The following is a 19121-nucleotide window of genomic DNA, read 5'->3' as shown; positions in this document are numbered from 1 at the left end:
GCCAGGGAGACAAAGGCCCAGCTGAAGTCACTGGGAATGCCCCAGGTGCTGGCAGGGACAGTCACAGAGGACACTATGTACCCCTTCCAGCCCCTGCGGGGCAGCCATGCGTGCTCTCAGGCCCTGCAGATCTGCAGACCCAGCCCAGGAGTTGCCCACCCCCCAACCCTCCCCGTGCACCCTCTCCAGGCACAGCCCCCTCCTGGGCCCGTGCTCACAGCGCACCTCCACTTCCTGACTACGCTCCGTATCCCCCAGCAGTCCTCCTGGACCCTGAGTTTGCCATGGGCGCTCCATAGGGGCCCCCAGGGTGCTGCTTGTCCCCGTCACCACTGCACTCTCCCAGAATGGAGGCCTTGGTGACCACTGTGATGGTAGCAAAGGGGACATGGACCTGGCAGGTCAGAGATGGACCTTGGGGTGGTGGAATTGGCTAGAAGGATGTGGCCCAGCACCCGATGGTACCCTCTGTTCATCCTGACCCCAGGCCCTGCAGGGCCTTTCCTCACTCGGAAGACAAGAGGAAGCCAAATACAGCAAAACTGCCACCCAGGGAGAGGCTCAGAAACACTGACTATAAGCAGCTGTTAGTTTCTTGGAGAGCAAAAGAAATTGTTTTAATAGAAGAACACTTGTTCTTCTTTGTGCTGCTGGGGGCTCAGCTCTTAGACGTCCCACGCCCCTACCTGGCCCTCATCCAGACCCAACAGCAAGGCAGCCCTGTCAGGTCCGGAACCTGGGTCAGCCTGTCCGGGGAGTGGTGGACCCTGTCCAGTCTGGGCAGGGTTCCTGAGCCCCTGGTGGGACCTGAACTGGGCCAGGCATCTCACTCCCGGTCTTCCAGCACAGCTGGGCTCCCGGCTGCACCTCCCAAACTCCTCCTTGTCCACCTTCACTCCACCCACTGATGTTATGCTGGGGGATGGGGACATGGGGGCTTGTAGAGGCCTGGGCCTGCCCATCCTCTGGGACCACACCTCCCAGGGCCCTTGCAGAGAACCCCAGGCAGCTCCAAGAAGCCTGTGGGTGGGGGTGGGGCCTCAGTGCCCCACCCCAGGGGCTATTGACGCCAGGTGGCCAATGACCCTTCTCTGTGTCCACTGCCACCAGATTGTCCCCTACATGAGGTCACATGTGCACTGAGCTCATCAATTGTGTTGTCACTGTAGCTTCAGAAAGGGCCTTGAGACATTACCCTGGGGGATGGGCAGAGGGTCCTAGCCCAGGCGAGTGGTCTGGGCAGGAGACCTGCTCCCATCACAGGGCAAAGCCCAGCACCCCTACCATGTGAGGAGCCCCAAACCACAGGCAGAAAGGGGGTCTTAGTTCTGGGGCAGCTCAGGCCCACTTGGCCCTCCCTCCACCAAAACAGAAAAACATTCTCCGGCCTGCCATCAGCTCAACTCCTGCATCGGCTGCCCAGTGGCCTCCTCCTCTAAGACAGGAAATCCATACTGGGCTGAGCGATGATGCTTCCAGCAGAGTCAGACCTGTTGGGGGTCAGCAGGGAGAGGCAGGTAGGAGAGCATCGGGCCAGGCTGCCTCCCCTCACCTGCTTGCAGGCTGAGAGCAGGCTGAGGTGTCAGGGCCAGCTCCCCACCTGCATTCTGTAAGAGAGCGGGCCGTTCCAGGCCCAAGCCCCGCCTGACTCTGTCCGCACCCTCGGGAGAACACAGCACAGGAATCCTCGTGCCAAATCCTTGAACGCAGGCAGCTGGGTTGCAGTAACCATGGCACTCTGCCCCAGCAAAGGGGGCAGCCAGGATGGAGATAGTTTGTCAACCAGGACAAATTGCATGTGGCCCCCTCACTACAACCACCTTCCCCTCTGCCACCTGCCACAGGGGCTGGCAGAGCCTCAAGGCCTTGGTGGGTTCCCCTCCATGACTGCTGGAGGGCACAGCTCATCTCCTCCTGCCCGACCCAGAGCTGCCAGGGCAGCTCAGAGAAGATCCTCTGGGCCCCTCAGACCCCTTGGCTGGGCAAGGTGACTATGGGATCGGTGTCCTCTGTCACCTGGGAAACCCACCCACCAAGTATAAGTCCAGGTGCCTTGGCCATAGGGGGACTCAGGGATGTTTGTGAATGACTGACTGACTGAATAAATGAACAAGAGAACAAATGTCTGGTGTCCCCACAGAGCTACAGTGGCCCCAGTTGATGGCAGAAGTCAAGAGCTTCAGGGTCCCAGGGGTGAAGGGCTCTATTTAAGGCCTGGACCCAGCTTCTTTGGAGGTTCCTGTCAGTACCCTCTGACAGTCAATCCCCTGACCCACTCAGTGGGGAGGTGGAGGCTCAGGGCGGAAGTTCCTGTTGCTACTCCCCAAGGCCAGTCCTTCTGGCAGCCAGGCAGCCAGTTCTGGCCAATGGGCTATTGACTGGAGTAGGGCAGGACAGCCCTGGGCTTGGTGGGAGTCCTGCAGGATCCCCTTCTCCCTCTGTCCTGAATCTAGTGATGCCCGGATGGTGGCTGCCCCTCAGCCTGGGTCATTGAATGACTTAGAATAGGGCCTCCTGCCAATTCAAGGCAATGTTTAGTGTGAGCAGAAAACCCTCTATTGTTGCTCTAACATTGGGAGCTATTTGTTAGAGCAGCATAATCCACCCACCCTGACTGATACAGGAGACAGCCCAGGCTGTCCTCACTGGACACAGAAACTGGGTCAGATACTTCCTCCCTGGTTCTGACTATGAACCCTCTGTTCACTCTTCCAGGCCAGACTGTCCCCTTCATCCTCCTCTGGGTTCTGAGTCCTAAAGCAGCTGGTGCCTGGCACACAAGAGAGTCATCAGAAAAAGGGGGACAGACAGGGTCTGAAGCTGCCCAGAGGAGGCACGGGTGGCCCCTGCTGGCCAGATGTCTGAGCTGGCAGGCCAGCCAGTCTCTGAAGACTTGAACCCCATGAAGGAGAGCCCAAAGAGGGGACCCAATTGGAGCAGGTCAGCAGGACAGGCACTGTCCCCTTGGCCTTGAGGGGTGAGCGGCAAGCAGCTTAGCAGGACAGGGAAGCACCAGGACTTCAGGCCACAGCCAGTCTGGGCCCTCTGCCAGGCACCTGGGCCCGGTGGGGCAGACCCTCCAACACGACCACCCAACTGTTCACTGTACTGAACCTTTTCATCAGGATGAACCTCCCAGCCTTCCTCCTCACTCCCCTCCTCCTGGAGGGGCTCTGCCATCCGGCCAACCCCTCCTCCCTCCTCTGGGTCAGACACCACACTCTCCTTGGCTTGTAACTTAAATAAGTGTTTGACTTAATCTCTAAGAAAACACCAAGTAATGGGATGTGAGGATGGACTCACAGAGCCCAGAAATCAACACTCGCTGATCCTCAGCCCGGAACATCACAGAGCTAAGCGGTCCAGGCCCCTCGCTCAGGCTGCAGGCTCGGCGTGCGCAGGAGGGTGGGCCTCGCAGGTGGTATGAAGTGGGGACTAAGTGCTCACTAAACAGCCACAAAGGATGTCCATGGCTGCCCCCGTTTTACACGAGGGAATACTGAGGCTCAGAGCCATCTGACCTGGCCCCTCAGGGTCTGCCATACCCCAGAGGCCCTGCTGCTGCGGGGCCAGACGTACCCAGGAGTCCCTGGGGGTGGGGGTGGGGGGAGGAGGCTCTGCAGCTTGGGTAGTTTTGCTTCATTAGCAAGAGATGAATAATTAATGCCACAGCGCCTTAGAAACTGTTTTTGTTTTTTATTTTAAACGTTTTTTTCTATGTATAGAAACAGCACTTTTGTTAGGCACCAAATTTATTTTTTAATAAACACAGCAGTTATTTATTCAATCTCTAGTGCCCCCTGGGGTGGGCGGGCACAGGGGCGACGAGGGCTTGCTCGGGCACCACCACCATCAGCCCCCCGACGTGCCGGCCCAGACTCCCGAGTGCACGGCGGGGGCACGGCAGAGGGGAGGGGGCCATGGTGAGGCCCGGCCAGCAGCTGCGGCTGAAGCCTTGGTGCAGAGTTCCTGAGAGCCGGCCTGCTTCCCTCATCTCCCCCACTGCAGGCCTGGGACAGGGGAATGGGCAGGTTGTGCCAGCTCAGGGTTGGGGTGGGGAGGAGCCCAGGGTGAGGGGGCCCCAGGCAAAGGCTGGGAGTCCCCCTGTCAGTGACAATGTGTGGTGGGGAAGGCCTGCGGGGTCACCCATCCCTGAAGGGCAGGCGGAGCCAGCTGTGGAGTGTGAGGCCAGTGTCCTCGGACAAGCTCCCCACTTCATGCCACCCAGGAGACCCACCATCCTGCGCAGCCCGAGCCTGGGACCTGAGAGAGGGGCCTGGACCACTCAACTCTGTGATGTTCCAGGCTGAAGGTTGGCTGCCTTGATTTCTTGCCTCTGTGAATCCACCCTCAAATCCCGTTATTTGGTGCTTTCTCAGAAACTGAGTCAAACATTTTTTTAAAATCACAAGCCAAGGACAGTGTGGACAGTAGAAGAAACACAATTTGCTGCCTTTCCAAATGCACCTTCTCAGGCTGGGGGAATGGAGCTGGCCGAGTCTCAGGACCCCTGAGACCCACGGCCAGTCCGCAGCCAGGGTCCGGGGCACGGACATCCGGGCCCTGCACCGAATTCTGCTTCCCAGCTGTGCCGTCTTGGCGAAGACGTGAATGCTGAACAAAAGAATTAGGATGTAGACATTTTCTTCTGGTGGAGTCGTCATTAATTTTTAAACTGTACAATATTGTCTTCAACAAAACACATAAAAAATGAGTTGTCTGTTCCTAATAAATATTTTCTAGATTAAGTATTTGTAATGCTATCAATTATTTATCTTTATATAGAGAGAATGCATCATTTGTTATAAAATGTAGAAAGGATTTTAATTTTTCTGCACAATATATGAAATTGATTTTTTTGACTAATACATGAATAAATTGACTCTAATCCCTTCCTGTCATAGTGTATAGTATTGTTTTAGGTATAAATCTCTTGTTTTATAGATGTTTTCATAAAATTAATCTTCAATATTTAAGGATCGCCATAAATCTCAGGAACGGAGTTTCACTCAGTGGGTTCCCATGTATAAGGCCTGTCATTTTCATATGTCCCCCTGGACTCATCACCATATGTGCCAAAATCACACCAGGGCACCATAACCATTTACACATGTTCATAATTTACAAAATAGATGCTCTGTTTCCTGTAATGAGGTGGCGCCAGCCCACGGCGGCAGGAGGCGTGTCACCTGGCCCTGTTCTGCTGGACCCTGTGGGCCCTACGCAGTGGGTCAGGGCACCTGGCTTGGTCACTGAAGGGCAATGGTGAGGGAAGGTGCATTCCAGCTGAAGAAGCATATGTGGGACCCCTTGGTGGCCCAGAAACTAGGGAGAAAGGAAGAGGGGGTCAATGCGCCCAGAAATCAGAGCACTGAGAGATGGCAGTGAGGGCCAATGAGAGGATGACAAATGGGAGGGGGAAGGACCAGCACTCACAACTGGTCACTCCACAAACCTAAGCACAGGGCTGGCAGCTGCCCAAGGAAGTTGACTGAATCAGTAACTGTGCACCCAGCGCCCATGTTATAGTGGACACTGGGGACAGGTACATAAGAGGAACCCTGTCTCCCCATCGGAGTGTGGCAGGTAGTGACTACCCCAGGTCTATCTCAACCAAGCCTGGAAGGCTTCCTGGAGGAGGTGGTACCATGTGGGCAGGCATCCAACTGGTACCCAGTTATATACAGGGGCAGCCATCTTGCTATGTGACTCCAGCAAGTCTGCTACCACTCTGAACTTGTTTTTTCCACCTGGAATCACAGAACCTGGGTTTCAGTCCCCCTGACGCCATGTATAGGCCACGGGGCCAGGCTGGCAACTCATATCACAGAGCTCAGCTCCTCTGAGAAGGCGGGCTGATGGCTCTGCATGGGACAATGCTGTTGGGATGGCTGATGCCCCAGGCTTGGCCAACCATAATACCTTCTCCTGCTGGCCACACCACCGTGATTGGGTGGAGGGAGAGTCATGTGACCTGGGCTACACCTATAAAGGTACTTCTCTGGAATTTTTCAAACTAAGCAGAAGATGGATCTCCTTTCTCCCTCTAGGAGGTCTGGAGGTACAAGTTTAGCACTTGCTGGGGCCACAGGTCCAGCTTAGGAACCAGCCAGTTGGGAAGGCTGACCATGGAGGGAAGTGGCAAGAGGCCTGGGAAAGGACTAGTGTCTCGGAAGTCTGTGGTCCCAAGTCCATCCTAGGAGCCCAAGAAGTCCCTACCTACACTATCCTGGGATACTTCCCTGAGTCCTGGGGTTCATATCAGAACCTGGGTGCTCTCAGGCCCACAACAGTGTGTGCATGGTCATGGAGTCGATGCTGAGTCTAATGAGTAGGGGCGTTAGCATAGGTAGTTAGATATTAATAAAGGAAGGGAGCAAAGGAAATCAGATATTATTAAGTATAATCAACTAGGGAGCCTAAGTCTGCTTAACCAGAAAGTTACAGCTTCATACCCTCCCCAGGGAAACAGTGGTCCATCCTGCAAGGATAGAACCTTGGGAGAAGGATAGAACAATAAGGCGGGGAGGGGTGAGCACATGTGCAGTAGGGTGATCACAGAGGCCTGCCAGTCTAGCCTGGGGAAGAGAATGGTATTGGATAAGGGGACACAAAACCTTGAAAGATCTAGGAAATGGATTGGTGAGTGGGCGGGCCCAGCGCAAGACCTCAAAAGCTTGGGAAGTTCATTGGTTATTTTGAAAAAGTGCCTGGTCCTTCCTAAGCTCAATATAATATAACCCCAGCAAGCAAAGAGTTTTCTCTCTCTCTCTGTCCCCCAAAACCCCTCTCTCCCTCTCCCTGTAACACACACTCCCCCCATTCATTTGCACCTTCTCTCCATGGCAACCCCATAGCCCACAGCCGTGTGGACTTCAACTAGGTTCCAGGCTGGGCCTGGGTACTGAATACAGCAGCACCAGCCGGCCAGAGCATAGCTGGGAAAGGGACTGAGCTTTACTATGGCACCAAATCTCTGGATACTGGCCCTATTTCTGGGCTTGATGAAGGCAAGGGTGAACTTTTTCCACAGTTCAACAGATAGAAATAAGACATTGGGACCCCACAAGCACACCTTTGATTTTGCATCTGGCACCACAAATAAATCTTAGCACACCACAATGTCCCATGTGTGGGTGACCCAGAACACTTTCCTTGAGACACTGCAAGAACCCCACTTCCATCGGCAACAAGGCGGTGGGGTGGAGGGGTACAGAGCCCGGGGTTCCATCTTAATCCTGATGCCAACTGAGCGGTCTCTTCATGGTTGGCACATTGGGAAGCGGTAATAATTGGAGAACCAGAGATTCAGGTGTGTTTTTAAAAACTGAGACTCGAGCCCTCAGAATTAAGAATAGAACATCCATCCTCCTTACCATCCACGGCTGCAGAACACAAAACACCACAATGCCAGGCAGCGAAAGCATAAAACAGTCTCATTACAAAAGGGCAGACACTGTAGGATTCCGCTTCTATGAGGTGCTGGAGGGGTCAGACTCACGGAGACTGAGAGCAGAATGGCGGTTGGCAGGCTCTGGGGGAGGGGAGTGGGGAGCTGCTGTTTAGCGGGGACAGAGTTTCGGTTTGGGGAGATGAAGTGCTGGAGGTGGAGGGTGGAGATGGTTGTACAACAATGTGAATGTACTTAATGCCACTGAACTGGACACTTTAAATGGTTAACATGGTAAATTTTATGTTACGTGTATTTTACCACAATCAATGAAAAATATTCCCCTCCCCAAAAAACAGAAAACCAACATTATAAGTCAATATGCCATTCATTAAAATGAATAAATAAATGTAAGTAGGTCTCTGTTTCACTCACAGGATCACTTGCCGAGTGAGTGAGCTGAATATACATTCTTTAACTCAATAAAAGGATTTTTTTTTTTTGGTGGAAAAAAATAAGGAGGAGGAGGAGAGGAAGGAAAGAAAAAGAAAGGAAAGGCAAAGAACATAAAACAGGGTCTATAAAAAAAGCTGGATGAGCCCTGTCCAGGTGGCTCAGTTGGTTGGCGCATCATCCCACGCACCAAGAGGTCACAGGTTCAATCCCTGGCCAGAGCTCATAGGTTGGTTGCTGCTGGTTCCATTCCTGGTCGGGAAGCACGCGGGAGGCAGCTGATCAATGTTCCTCTCTCACATCGATGTTTCTCCCCCCCACCGCTCTCTTTTTCTCCCCCCCCCACCCTTCTCCTCTCTCTAAATCAGTAAGCATAGGCCCAGTAAGGATTCAGAGTAATAATAATTGTAACACTGGATGATAAGAGTGAGACCTGGCGTCCGGGTGACACCCAGTGTCCACATCATCCTTCTGGGAGGCAGATGTCCTCAGACGGGGCAGAGCAATGCCATGCCATCCACAAAGCCTCGGACACAGCAGGGAAGGAGCTCCATGCGGTGGTATCAAGAGGGAGGCCGGGAGGGCGAGCCCTGGCCTCCAGCCTGGGGAGCCTCCCAGGGCCTCATGGGTGCAGGGGGACACGGCAGCCAATGGAACAGCTGGTGCGATCTCAGGGGAGTGCAGACAGGTAGCAAGAAGTAGAAAAGGGGGTCTCCTACAGAGAAGAGGGTTCCTTCTCATACTTTGGAAATATCCCTCAGCAAAAATTGTAATGAAAAGCCACAAGAATGAGAAACCATGTGAAGACTGGCTAGCGGGCAGCCTGGAGGGACCAGACCTGGTTCTCCTGGGGCTCTGGCCCACCCTCGCTCAGGCAGGCTGCTGGGCCTCTCAGGACAGTCCTGGATGGTTCAGTGGGGTGGACACTGAGGGTGGGCGCTGGACTTCCCTGGCAGACTGGGCTGGGTGTGCTCAGCCTTCAGCACCTGCTAGACTCCCTCACCCCCTTCCCCCTGAGCCTTTGAGGCAGGAGCTGAGTCACCCACGCCTTCATTCTCTCTATTCCGCTGCTCTGATGTCTTGAGTTCTTGCTGACCCTGGAGGGACGGCCCCTCCCAGGGTCACCCCATTCCCAAGAGAGCAGAACAGCTCATCCACCGGGGAGCGCACTTCTCACATGCACACCAGCCAATCCTCAGCTGCCCAACCAGCTCCTGTGTGGGGCTCTCACACTCAGAGCCACTGCCCACCTGCCCTAACCCCACGGGACCAGGCACCAGACAGCCGGGGAAGCCCCTATACCCCAGAGTCCTGAAATTATTCACACTAGCCAATCCGGAGCCTGCTAACCCTGACTCGCCTGTTCCTTTCCGGGCAAATCACCCGAAAGGCTGCAGTGCCCACAGTTCCCCTCCCCCGCAGCCTCCTGACCTACCCAGGTCCTTCTCCAGGTCCCACGCCTCCACTTCACAGCTGTGAGCGTCCAGCAACACAGACAAAACGCCATATAAACACAAAGGAAGTGGTGCGGAAACAAGAGGCCGGCTGACTTTGGATCCAAGGCCCATGGCAACGCAACACGGGTTCTGCAGAGAGGAGGCAGAGGCGCGGGCAGGGGACAGGCTGGTTTCTTTTCTGCACACCCAGCTGGAGGCTACATGTAGCTCGGACAGTGGGAAGCTTGCCTGCGCCCACGAGTGAAGGGAACTAGCTCCTCGGGGACTCATAGAAGTATAAAAATTTGTAATTTTACAGCAGTTGAAATACTGACATCGGTATTAAAATAAAAGCAAGTTTTACATAACAATCAGTACAAAAGACTGAAGGAAGGGACCCTCCATGAAAAACTGGGCAACTCAGTGAGAGGAGAACTGCGTACCAGCGGCGGAAATGGAAAATGGCGCCTGCCTGCCTCCCCTGGGTGACTAGTGAGTGTATAGAGTAATGCCAGATCTGCAAACATTGTAAACAAGTTCTTGTCAAACCAATCCCTTCCTTACCTCACGTTGCCGCAGGTCGCTGCTTATGAGGGTGCAAACTTCTTGGCTTGTGCTCGAACCCTTTTCTCGTAGTCCACTCTGTTTTGGTAGCAAATTCTGTAGGCCTCTGCTTGAGTGCATCTGGGATATTTGGTTCATTTAGAAGTTCCTGTATTCCTAACAAGATCTGCTTAATCGTGATGGCTGGCCTCCAGTCCTTGTCCTCCTAGAGGATGGAGAGGCCCCCGGTCCCAGAAGGGCACACGTTCGGGTGAAACAACAGCATTTCAAATTTGCATGTTGGAGGTGAGGATGGATAGTCCTCTTTGAAGAGCACTCGTAGTTTAAACAAGCCTCCTCCCCGAGGCGTCTCTTTCTTCTCTGAAATGGAACCACACTCCCAGTGCGTGAGGTTCCTCGTCCTGTCAGAATTTTTTTTTTGGGACGGCCACAAACCCAAATGGGTGGTCTTTTCTCCAAGATTTCCTCTCCTAGGCAAGTCTGCTGAGGGGCGATCCCCAACACATTCAAAGTCCTGGGGCGGCCGTGACCTGGCAAGCGAGGTGGACTAGGCAGCAGCAGCGGAGGCGGCATGGCACTTCCTTTGTCTCGAGACTTCCCTCCCGAGCTCCCAACGACCTTCTCAATGACATTTGTCTCCTGATCTGTTGGCTCTGCCACACCTGAATAATAATAAAACTTCCTCTTAAAACAGGCAGCCCAGGACAAACATGGCAGGCAGGGTTACAGTGAGACCTATCCCTTTGGGCTGCTGGGGCATCCCGGGGACTAGCAGCCCCCCAGAATGGCACGGATGCCAGTGGACACTGGGATGCTGGGAGGGCACCCAAACTGCTGGGTGGGGAGCATGCGTGTCAAAAGGGGGGAGGCCTGGTGGAGCCCTAAGCCCCCAGACACAGACTGTGGCCTGGGCAGGGCAATCGGTCACACTGGGAGCACCCTGCAGCTCCATCAGGTTCGGTGCCCCCACCCTGTCCCCTGGCAAACCTGCACAGCACGACGCAGCATGGATGGCATCTCTGCAACCAGGAATGTGGAAGGCTGAGGAGAGTGGTTACTAGCAAAACTGCACAGCCTTGATTTCCCTGGGGCAGGGATTTCATCCTGGGCTCGACAGGGGCAGAATTTGTCTCAGGGACGGGGACAGGCAGGATGGAGCAGCCACGGTGCTGGAGGGCACGCATCAGCCAGGAAGTCACTTCATCAAAGAAGTCACAGACCAACAAGAGGCTCAGAGACACAGAACCCAGGGTGCTCTGGGGGTCCCACAACCCAGAGTCCCACCCCTGGGAGGCAGGGTGGGATTCTGAGCTGTGCCTCCACACCGTCCTATGGCTGACCACCGGGATGCGTCCTCCAGCTCCAGATGAGGAGAGGGTTAATTGAGGCACAGAAGGCCCAGGGTGGCCACGGGCTGTGGACTGGCCAGCCTGGCTCTGCGGCTCCCCTCTGTCTGCAGGGCATAATGGGGACTCGGGATTGCTCGGCTTCAGCTCATCCCAGGGGCCCTCCTGTCAGGAGGCACTCAGTCAGCCAGAACCATAATTACCTGTGCAGCACCTGTGCGCTCTGACAGCCACAGAGGCATCCAGACACATGGACTGAAGTCTGAAGGGGTAGTGTGGGTCCCAGGTCCTTGCAAGTCCATGACGGCCATGGGACTGAGTCTGGGGCAGCTGAGTGCAGACCCTGCCTTGTCCGTGGAGCAGCCACGCTACCTGGGGCTACCCACCTGGGGCCGTGCTGCCCTCCCAGACTGTTTTCTCCTAGCACCTGCTGCCCCTGAGCTGAGCTCTGGTACCCGCCAGGGTCATGTGCATGCAATTGCTGGATTTCCTGTCATTAAATCCACCTGCAAGCACCAGCCTCTTCTTAGGGAAGGGAGCCTGCCCTGGGCTACGGGCCATGAACCTTACCAGGGCTTTTGGCATTCACTGGAGGGTGGAGTTGGGGTCCCTGCTAAGGAACCACAACAACTCTTAAGTCAGGGCCTCCAATGCCCAAGCCTCAGTTTCCCCTTGTGAAATGGGGGCATAATCTCCATGTGGAAGAGGAGACCGCACCCCTCCACCCTCTCCAGGCCTCTAGCTATGTATGGTCTTTCCTCATGTTGCCCTCCCTGGCAGGTGAGTGGCTCACGTGGGCATCCAGGGCCTTCTGTCCTCCCAGCTGGGGGCCCTCTCCTAGGACCTCCCTCCCTCAGGCACAGGAGGTGCTGTCCTTCCCAAAGGGACAGAATCCAAAACTCAACTACTTCCCAAGTCACAGCTACCTCTGCCCGCGCCTGATGCCCCCAGCCGAGGCTCGGGGGTACTGAATGTGGGGGACCCTGCCTGGCCTCTGTGTCCCTGCAGCTCAGGCTCGGCACAGGTGTCTTGGCCTTTGCCCATTTAGGCATCTGTTCCCATGATGCTCAGAATATACAGTGACATACGGACATATGGGCAGAGCCCCTCCAGGGGCTGGTCCTCAGGGCAGACACCAGAGTTTGGACATCTACACATATACACACACTCACATGCATGCACAGGTACACACGTGTTTGTATGACTTGCACATGCATGCAATAGGCATGCACCCAGAGCTGGGGCTGGTGGCGTGATGGCCAAATGGGAAACGTTGGCCAGCTGGGGCCCAGGGAAGTCAGGCCTGGTCACGGGCTGTGGCTGGGGCCTGCGCCCACCTGCACCCCAGGGGGTTCCCTTTAGGAGGCAGCAAGAACATGGGGCCAGGATTTGAATTCTGAGTTGAGGATTTGAATCTCATCTCAGGTGCTGGGATGGTTGATCAGGTCCTTCCACGTGGCCCAGCTGGGTGCTCACAGCCCGAGGTGCAGGAGGTGCGGAGGGCACCGGCAGGATGTCACGTGCAGTGCTGTGGGTCGCGGGGCTCAAGTTGGCAGAGGACGCACCAGCTCAGGGGGAGCAGAGTGCGTGAGCAGGCCTGGCCTGTGCTGGAGTGGCCGTGCCGGGCAAGCTGAGGGTCTGAGGCCTTGAGTAGAGATCAGCGCCAAGCAAGGTCAGGAAGTGACAGAGGACACCATGTTTCTCCCATCCCTGGAAACAAAGACAGAAGCTACCAGTGATGCTTGGAAACAGAACGGAGTCAGGTAAAGGCACCGCATGAGCCACCTCGGTCACCTCTCAAAGCAGGGACGGGCTGCCACGGCTTCAAGACTGACAAGAGCAGTACCAGGATCCCAACACACCCAGGCTGACACCCACTCAGCCCAGAGCCACCGGATGCCCCGCCTACTCCTGGCCTAGAGACCCGCCCTGGCCCAGCAAGGCCACGGGGTCTCTGGGCGTGGCACCGCCTTCTGCCTTGGAATCGGGCGAGCCCGGCAGCCCAGCAGGCTCCAGGCTCCCTTCCTGGAGGCTGCTGCCCGCCAGTGTCAGTCACTCCGCACAGCCCCGGGCTACAGCCGGCTCTCTGAGTGGCAGCAATTAGGGCCATAGCTGGCAGAGCAGCCGCTCCCTCCAAAGCATGTGACGTGGCAGCAGCTCCCCGGGGGCCGCTGCGCCCCGGCTGTGGCTGAGGCGTTTGGAATATGTTGCTTGCTGCTGTAAAAATGGAAACATCCCCAACGTGAGACGCAAGCTGGCAAGGAGAACGCCACTGTGAGATTTCGCACCCTGAGGCGGGCAGGCAGGCGGCTGGCAGGGGAAAGGGGAGGAGGGGGCCCTGGGCAAGAAGGGCTGCACAGGGGACCTGGGGGTGCGGGAGCAAGGTGCACGCCCACCAGCCAGACAAGCCCACCAGGCACCCAAGTCAGGCCCTCTTTGCCTTGACTGCCTGTTCTCCAAAAATGCCAACTGAGCCTGCACTGCAGTAACCAACACCCTCTGGGGCTTCTGGGATCGCTGTGAGGGAGGTGGGCATGGAGGTGCCATCTGGGGGGGTCACCAATTTAGAGAGGGTGGCTTCCAGGAGTCCAGAGGCATGGGGTCAACCAGGTGGCTATAGTTCTTCTGCCCCGGGCCGGGGGGTGAGGTCAGTGATAGTGAGTCTGTGTAGTGAGGCTCGTCCCCTTAGTGGCACCAGGCCTCCCTGTCGGAGGCTTCAGAACCAAACCTGCAAGCCAAGCACGGCAGAACCTGGCCTGTGTGGCTGCCAGGCTGGCGTGGGGCCCCGAGGACCCTGCCTGGTTGCACCACTCCACCCAGAGGGCCAAGCCTTTCACTTTCTTCTCCCAGACCTTCCTCCTCGGCCCCCTCCCACCAGCACTGCTCAGCCGCAGGCTCCGCACCTCGGTCTCAAACCTTCTTCGCGCTAACTAAAGCAGCGCCTGCAAACACCCACCAGTTCCAGGAGCCTGCTTATGCGTGTGAAACGCCCCCATCCGGCCGGCTGTTCTCACCCCCAGATCCGCCGAGAACATAGTGCAGTGTCCGCTGCTCTGGGATGGTGGCCAGCGGCCAGCGGAGGCCAGGATCCACAGGGGCAGGGCCTGGGCTGTGTCCCCTCAGTGGCCTGGTGGGAGATGGAGCCTCCGGGCCTGTTGGGAGCGGGGCAGTAAAGCAGCCCCTTCTTCGGAGCGTTGTAGGGACACCTCACGACAAGGGCACATTGCTGACACTTTCCCTGCAGGTTGCTGACCACCACCAGGCCAGGAGGAAGGCCAAGTGTGTGTCTTCCAGCCCTAGATCCTGCACGCGGCTCCCAGGCTGGTAACGACCACCTGTCAGCCCTTTCGGCCCAGGGCTCCCCTGTGGGCAATCCTGGCCTCCCAGGCATGTCACACGATGCCCAAAACCAGGCGTTTCAGCCATAAGCCTGCCCGGGGGCTGAGCCACACCTTTGGGCTCCCCTGTTGTCCAAGTCATGGCTGGAAGCAAAGTCACATAGGTGTAAAACCTGGACCACACACACACACACATTTGTACACTCGCTCACACATGCACATTCACAGGCTTATCGCAAGTAAAAACACTCATGTACACATATACATAGTCATTCATGCACATTCACAACACACTTGCACACCCACAGGCTCACTCACAAACATGCATACACATCACACATGCATTTACAAGTTTGCTCACACACCCAAACATGCACACTCGCACACTGGCATACTCACACATGTAGGTACCCTTGCACACTCACAGGTGCATGCTCATGATTCACATGCACACACACGTGCACATTTTGTCTTCTGGCTCTCACCCAGACCCTGTGCACAGACAGGCCCTTCACGGACACTCAGCAGTGGGTGTCCCACCTGCGGCCGCTCCCTCCCATGTGTCAGGGAGGAACCGTGGCTCACCAGCTGCTCCAGACCTTCCCCCTGCACCCCCATGGCACCATGTCCACCCTCATCACCCAGAGGCACTCTGAGCCAACCGTGAGGGGCCATGGGTAGTGACTCCCGAGGGCTGGCAGCCGGCCACCATGTCTGCCCAGCTGCCCACCTGTTCAGCGGCCGTGTAGACTGGGCACCACAGGGCTGGGCACTCTGGAGCTATTCCTGGAGCTGGGGCCCCAGGCATGCAGGTGGTGGGGAATGAGACCAGCAAAGACTTGAGCTCTGCCCTATGGAATGGGCGGGCAGAAATAAGACAGCAAAGGTGAGGCAAAGTGTTCTTCTCCCATGAAACTCCTCCCTGAGATTTCTAAAGGCCTGGAAAGCATGTCATCCAGAGGGACCTAGTGACAAGTGCTGACCTGGCCCGGGCAACAGAGGCCAGGGGGAGACACTGGGCAGGGGTCCTGTGCCAAGACAGGGCAGGGGTCAAGGTCAATCTCTGGGGCCCAGACCCGGGAATCCAGACAGAGGGGTATCATCAGGTGACAGGGTGGGGTAGGAGCCACCCACAGACTTGTGTCCCCTTCTGGGGTGGCACAGTAGGGCTCCAGGGGACACCAGGGCTGCCTAGCCAGGGACACTGGATGGGTCTGAGGGGCGTAGAGGGTGGAGGCAAGGGGGTCAGGGTCTGAGTTCGGGGAGCAGCTAGTTAAAGGGGAACAGCCGAGGAGACTGCGGGCCGTGCTCTCCCTGGGGCAACGTGGGAGCTGTTGGTCTGTATGGCCCTCTGTGCCTCCGGCTGCTGGCCTGACATGACTTTGAGGGCGATGGCAGCTCTGAGACCCTCAGGGCCAGATGCTGGCATGGAGGGATGGCCTGGCAGGCCAGCTCCCCTGAGGTGTGAGGCCACAACCTTGACCAAGAACAGAGGCACAGCCAGGAGGACTTCCTCAGCCAGGTGGGGCACAGCCCAGCCCCACCATGCGCCAGGCAGGGGCTGAGTGGCCACTGAGCCTGCAAGACAGCAGGGGGTGGGGCAGTGGCAGTCAGGACAAAGCTAAGCAGAGAAGGAAAGGGAGGCTGGAGGACACGCTGGTGGCTGTCTCTCTTAGTCTGGGGTCTACCAAAGGAGCCAGTCACAGAGGGGGCCTCTTAGAAGGTGGGGAGGGAGGCGGCACCCGGGAGGGAAGCTGAGCAGAGATGAGCATTCAGCAAGTCCAAGGCCAGCCTGACCCTTGGGAGCCCAGAGTGTGAGCAGCATCCAGAGTGGTCTGCCTGGCTCTGGGATGGAGGCCGACTCTTGCTCCCCACACCAGTCCAATGCCAACTGCTGGTCAGCCTGAGGCGGCCCCTGCCCGGGCCTGAGTCCCCTGCCAGCCCTCTCGCCCACTTGGCCCCTGCATGTACCTGGGTGGCCCCCGCCTGTACCTGGGTGGCCCCCCAGCTTTTGGTTCTGAGCCAACAGGCCTGTTCATCAAGTTCGCAGCAGGTTGCTCAGCATCCAGGCCTCCCACAGCTGCCCACCCACAGCTTCAGGCCTTTCCCGGTACCCTGGGCTCCTCCTGCAAGGCCCTGGGCACTCCCGGCCCGTGGGGCCTGGTTCAAACTTGGGTGTCCATGGGGGCTGCCCCACCCCCAGGCGGAGACCCAGACTTACTGCACAGCCTGGATGGGCAGTACCTCCCACCGCCAGCAAGTTCCAGCTTTAAAAAAGAAAGATTTGGGGTCCTGGGACAGCACCCCAGGACCACCCATGCCTGTGCTCACAGAGCAGAGCTGGCTCAGCTCTCAAGGGCTGGGTGGGGCAGATGGAGATTCTGGCTGGTGTGGCAGGCTGCTCCCATCACCTGGGGGAGCCCAGGACCCCAAGAGGGAGCTGAGGGAGCCGATGGGGGACATGGCTCTCCCCATGGTGGACAGAGGTGGGCTGTGCTACAGGGACAGAAGGAAGCGAGACTGGGTGACGTGACAGCCAATGGCGGTCCTCACCGTGGTGGGGAACAGCCTGGGGGTCCAGGGCTGGTCTTTCCTTCTGAGTGTCACATGATGCCCAGGCTATCTGGTTGACAGAAGGGACTCTGGCCTGAGGAAGGGGCCTAAGAAGAGGTCACCGTGTGGGGGGACAGTGCAGTCAGGTCTGGGGCTGGGCCTAACTCTCTGCCCCATTGCCCGCCATGGTTCAGAAACCCAGAGCTCAGAGGCCAGAGACGCAGGCGATGGGCGCTTACGTGTGAAGATGTGGCCAGCCTCGTAGGGCCTTGGCTCTCACCCGGCTGGCGTCAGGGGCACCCAGCCTCTTGCCTGTCCAGGTGGGCAGTGGGCTGCTCAGTCCTGCTGCGCTGTCCCCACTCAGCTCCTGGAGGCCACCCAGGCAGCTCAGCCCTCGGCATGCCCTAGAGCTTCTCCTGCAGTCCATGGGGCCACCAGAGGCCGCAGTCCAATCAGATCACCCCTGTCAACAGCTGGGGGTGGCTGCCAGGGACCACCAGGCAGGTGGCACACAGGAGCTCTGCCTCCCTGGGTGAGGGTATGAGTCCGAGTGTTTAATTAGGGGACAGGGGAACTTTGCTGTCTGTCTGCACCTCTAAGCCAATGCTGCTGAGGTTGCCAAGTGCAGGAGGAAACCGAGGCTCGGGTGCTCACCTGACAAGAACTGACGACACACGGGACCAACGGCAGGGGTGGGTCTGGGCCCAGAAATCCCAGCCATTGCCCAGGCTGGCTTGCTCACCGCCACCAGGGTCTTATGTGTACCCTTTAGGGGGCTGGGGGGGGAAGCTGTATGTTTTTGGAATGTCCAGTAATGAATTCAACTTCAGAGTCCCCAAGGCTGGGCCCCATCCAGGCCCCTGTGCACTTGTCTGCCACCCTGGAGCCCTCTGGTCCCTCCCAGCCTCCCAGGGTCAGGCTGGCATGGGGCTGTGGCACCAAGACCAGGCCCAGCACTAGGTCACCTGCCCTTCCTCAGCCAGTGCCTGCCAACACTGCCTCCCACCCCTGCCAGGCCCAAGGCAGACACAGTGGGCACTCTAGTCCGGAAGCTCAGGGTAGCAGACCAGGCATCAGGCAGCCCAAGGCCACCTGCCGGCCCACCGAGTTCCCAGACTACCTTCCAGGCTCCAGCAGCCAGAAGAAGGGGGTGTCCACCCTGCCTAACTCAGTCCACGCCTGGCCCCACGGCAGGCAAGTGGGACTTTGGGGCCCAGGACACAGGAGAACCACGGCAGGCGGATGCAGGCACGTCAGGGTCCCACACACACCAGGTGTGGACGTCCCAGATGCTCCGTGCATCCTGGGGAGGCTCACTGCCACCCCTTTGGCAAGGGATTGTCAAATGCATGAGTGAATGAGTGATGAGTCACAGGCGCCCCCAGGGTTACATCAAGGCTACTGAGGTCCCACAGTGACCGGACTGTCTGGGTGTCACACACCCAGTGAGGGGGGTGTCTATGCTTGGTCCCCATTGGCTGGAGAAGGGACTCCACACAAAGTCCCTGCCAGAAGCTGGGCTGAAGCGTGACCCTGCTTCCCAGGGCCACCCCTGCGGGGGGTTAATCACCTGACTGACAGCAGCAGTTAAGTGCCCGGGAAGACAAACCAATTCTCCTGGTTCCACTTTAATCCATCAGTTCCATCTCTGATTAATTTCCCAGGGCCCAGGGTCACTGTGGAGCCGCAATGGCCAGCAGAGATTAGCTGCTAGGGCAGGACTGCCTAGGTGGCAGGGGTGGCCTAGGTCCTCAGCTCCTGCCCCACACCTGCAGGTCAGGCTTGCAGCAGGACCACCCCCAAACTGGGTTCTTGCCTGCCAGGGGCCGCTCACTCTCTCTAAGGTGTGCATGACTAGCCTCGGCCTCACACAGGTGGGCCCGGAGAGAAAGGGCCTGGCACACAAGTGAACACACCTTGTCTGCTCATGGTGTATCCAGGCCGCCACTCAGGGAGGCCTTCAGAGTGCTGGGCCAGAGGGCCACTGAGGCAGGACAGGGCTGTCCCTCCTGCGTCTGACCAGGAACCAGACTCCAGACCC

The 19121-nt window shown here is 57.4% G+C and overlaps 1 pseudogene; it reads right to left on the bottom strand.

The window, feature by feature from the left end:
• Positions 1 to 9858: 9858 nt before the first annotated feature.
• Positions 9859 to 10416, bottom strand: LOC119046586 (SUMO-conjugating enzyme UBC9-like; annotated as a pseudogene).
• Positions 10417 to 19121: the final 8705 nt, after the last annotated feature.

This window comes from Artibeus jamaicensis, unplaced genomic scaffold (assembly GCF_021234435.1).
Source record: "Artibeus jamaicensis isolate MK-2021 breed Jamaican fruit bat unplaced genomic scaffold, CSHL_Jam_final contig_1128, whole genome shotgun sequence".
In the NCBI taxonomy this organism is placed as follows: Eukaryota; Metazoa; Chordata; class Mammalia; order Chiroptera; family Phyllostomidae; genus Artibeus; species Artibeus jamaicensis.
This window is presented reverse-complemented; position numbering and strand designations above follow the sequence as displayed.